The sequence below is a fragment of the Palaemon carinicauda genome, chromosome 2 (assembly GCF_036898095.1).
Source record: "Palaemon carinicauda isolate YSFRI2023 chromosome 2, ASM3689809v2, whole genome shotgun sequence".
Classification (NCBI taxonomy): Eukaryota; Metazoa; Arthropoda; class Malacostraca; order Decapoda; family Palaemonidae; genus Palaemon; species Palaemon carinicauda.
The window spans coordinates 12,264,286-12,268,398 of NC_090726.1; positions in this window are offsets into that span (position 1 = coordinate 12,264,286).

Sequence of the window (4,113 nt, forward strand, 5' to 3'; positions counted from 1 at the left end):
TGCAGAAAACATTTCCGCACTTCGGAGGGTCCTCCTGTAAAGAGAAGAAATTTCCATGAGTATCAAGTGAACTATGTATCACTGGATATGCATAGTATAGCATAACAATTCATAAAGGAAAGACACACACTTGTGTTTCCCTCACAACCCATTGTTGCAGCCTTCCAGATAATAAAATCAAAATGGTTTATCTCTTCTAGAGTAACCAATGCAAGGTTTCCAGAGGAAACAGGTGGAGCTGACACCTAAGCAATGATTTTAAAATCCTGGATAATAGACAGGGAAGAACTCAGCTTCCTATCTGAGGGCAACAGCAAAGGGCTGTGCAAGAAAACACAATAGTGTTAGAAGATACAGTGCTGTACCTAAACCTTTACTATAGTTTTCTTCTTACTGTATATGCTATACAGAAGAATACTAGTACAGTATAGGGGGATGTGTGCCGGCCTGCCTTTGCCGGCCGGCACACACCACAACTAGCTTTAAAGTATACTACTTAACAGCTATAGGGCGGCAGCACTCTGGTTCAAATGCCTGTGCCGGTCGGCAGCAACTGCCGGCCGGTAACAGCCAGTGTTTGCCGGCAATGGCTGCCGGCCAGCAACTACACAAGGTAGTACCCAGCTGCCGGCCACACTCTTGGTGACCGGCAGACAAGGACTGACATAAGCCGGCCGGCAAAGGTACAAGACCGATGCCAGCCGGCAGCAAAAGAACCAGAAGACTACACCTGCCCGGCTGCCGGCCTCATAGGCCGGCAGCCGGCCTTATAGGCCGGCAGCCGGGACAGGTACAGCACTAGAAGAAAATAGAATGGATGCCGGGATAAGAGTGTACACAACCCCCAAGCCCGGCAACCGAAAGAGTGCATATAAGGAAGGGGAGAAATTAATTCAGGCTTCCTTGACCAATGCCGTCCGGCTCTGCCGGAAGGCATGGATGAGGGACCAAGAGAGGTCCGGGCAGCACTCGAAAACATAAGACCCTTGCCGGCCAGCAGCTCTGCCGGCCGCCAATGAGCTGAGTCAATTCCACATCCCAACCTATACTAGGTCCAGAAGTAGAACGACGTACAGTACAGTAAGACCCCTGCCGGCCAGTTCTGCCGGCCGGCAAGGTACAGTACAGTAATGGCTAGGCCACTACGGAGATAGAGGGGGAAGGGACAAGAGGGTCCTGCCAACCTTGCTTTAGTGACAGATCACCCGCAGCCAAGAAACTTATCTTAGCCTAAGGGAGATCTAAGGGGAAAGGCCAGCAATACTTGCCAGCTTCCAGAGCACCAAAGCAAGGAAGGCGTTGCTACTCCCAAGGGAAGAACTTATCCTCCCCCGAGAACAGCAACAGGACTAGTCTGGTAGATCACAAAAGAAGGAATCATAACTACAGAAACCTTCGGTAGTGACCTAAGGGAGCTAAGCTCCCTTTGTATGTGTAAGGTCAGCGAGGGGGACTCTGCCCCAAGCCAGACAACACAGACTCAGACTAAAAACTCTGTTGTTCTGTCCCTCTTGAACCATAACTACAGGAACAGGAAGGTACAGTAACACCCTAGTATAGTTTTATCGTAAATAAATTCGGAAAAAACCACTTAGGGATAAGCCCAAAGCTTAAACAGAGGGAAAGGGATTGCATACCTTCTCCGAAGAAAAGAAAGCAACCGGGGAGTATGATAAAGTATACTAAGGCTCCATAAGCAATTAGCCTAGGCACCAAGAGAATCGATTACCTAATTCACCGAAACTCACACGTATACAATCTTGGAAATATTCCACACAGTCTAAAATGTATAAAATATAGCCTAAAGCTTCAATAAAATTTTAATTACACTCGGAAAAACCAAAATCATGCATGAAGTACTAGGACCAAACGACTAGGCTACATGGCCTAGCGTAGGCCAGAATGGCGAATACTTCGCCAAATAATACTAAGCACGAAAGGAAATCCTATGTAAAGCTAAATAGCTAAAATTTATTAAAGCAAAACAACCAGGAATGTCGCTCTGACTAACTAATTTATACCTAGCGAGCGACAGTGTCCAGGACACCTCTGGTAGGCTACGGCTCTTGTATCAAAGATTAAAAGCCGAATAAATCCAAGATTTGCGAGAAAAACAGGAAAAAACACCGAGTTGTTAAGCTACGCAAAAAGGAATACAGATGGCGCCAGGATTGGCGCCAGGCACGCATACGAATCGGGGGATAGGGAAGCCTTGGGAGCGGCTCCCCCTTTTTCTTTCCCGAATTCGTATCTCGTCAATCACCTCCTACGAGACGAAATCTCTGTCCAGGATGTAGATTGCCATGTGACGTGTCTAGAATACGTCCTCTGATATGTCGCGATATCCCTTTCACGAGGGATACTCGCTCCAGGAGTTAGAATTCTGGTACCTTAAGGTAAATTCTCTGGGAATATCGCCGTAGTTGTAATATACCCTAGGAAGCTACCCTATAGGAACTTCCATCAGGACGACATGGCTTGAGCCCAAAAATATATATATATATAAATATATATATATATATATATATATATATATATATATATATATATATATATATATATATATATATATATATATATATATATATATATATACACACATATATATATATATATATATATATATATATATATATATATATATATATATATATATATATATATATATATATATATATTGCAGACCAATAATAATAATAATAATAATAATAGTAATAAAGATGATGATAATAATAATAATAATAATAATAATAATAATAATAATAATAATAATAATAATAATAATAAAAATTGCCATAATGATATTTCTACTATTGTCAGTACTAGTATGGCTAAAAATCTATCAAATAATAGAATTTATGGAAAAAAAATCTCTTTAAAGATAATTTTGAATTATGAATCCAAAAATAAAATTTTCTGGTACATTTGTTCACAGTTACATCAACAAATATTTTGAAGTCATATTTATTGTAGTATCTAAGGATACAAAAGCATAAGATATTTTAGGTATTATAAAATGTACATTACTTCTGTATGAAAAAAAATTTTAATACCTAATTATTCGTTGTTTGCTCAATTATATTTTTCACTCCATCACACGACTGATATTGTAAATATTCTATATCCACTCCAGACATTGTCTCTTAAAGGTTTAAAGGCCGCTCATGAATGGCAGAGGCAAGGGACAGAGACAGTGCCCTATCAATCAGGACAATGCCTTAGAAACTGACCATATTACATACGATCAGCGCCTAAGCCACCTCTCCAACCAAGCTAGGACCAAAGAGGTCCACGCAATGTCTGCTGATGACTCACCAAGTAAGCGTATAGGCTCCCCGAAACCCCCCATCATTAGCTCACACGGATGGTGAGGGTGCAGCGACCAAATAAACAAACGAGTCTGAGCAGGACTCGAACCGCAGTCTAGCGTTCACCAGTCAGGGATGTTACCACCTGGGCCACCACAGCTCTTGCGATAGTAGAGTATTTAGCAAATCATGGATGATGTGTCACTTTCAATTTTAGCATTTTTCATGAAATATTCAAGACCATTGATCGACTCGGGAGCACTCTCTATCAATATCAATAACACAGATTGACAAAAAACGGAAAGAATTAATCGGAAACTGCAAAAACTCCCTTTCAACCATCAGCAATATTTTCACCGAGGTCCATTGACCAAGACCACAAGGTTTCAACAGGCAATGGACAGTACTGACATCGGACAATATAATGAAATTCCACGAACTGTCGAAGAGTCTCGCTTTCTCATTCGTATTTACACTGTGCTTCTCCTCTTCACTCTGGATGAAAGGCCTTTCACGTTTCTGACTTTGGTATTCGATACACGAATCACCTGATAACAATGAATGCCTTTAAAAGTGAAACCTTTGGTTCGCAATCACTAGAGAAAGCTACGTGGCTGTGAATATTGCAAAGCATTCTCGTGGAATGTTTATTTCTATAGTAAGATTTTAGTTTTATCAAGATATTAAAATACCATGAAAAGGTTGTATGGGTTAATCAATGTTTAAGATTAACAGTTACGTTTTGCATGTTAATAAGTGGTTTTATATTCATATAATTCCATGCTTGAAGACAAAAAATTGTACT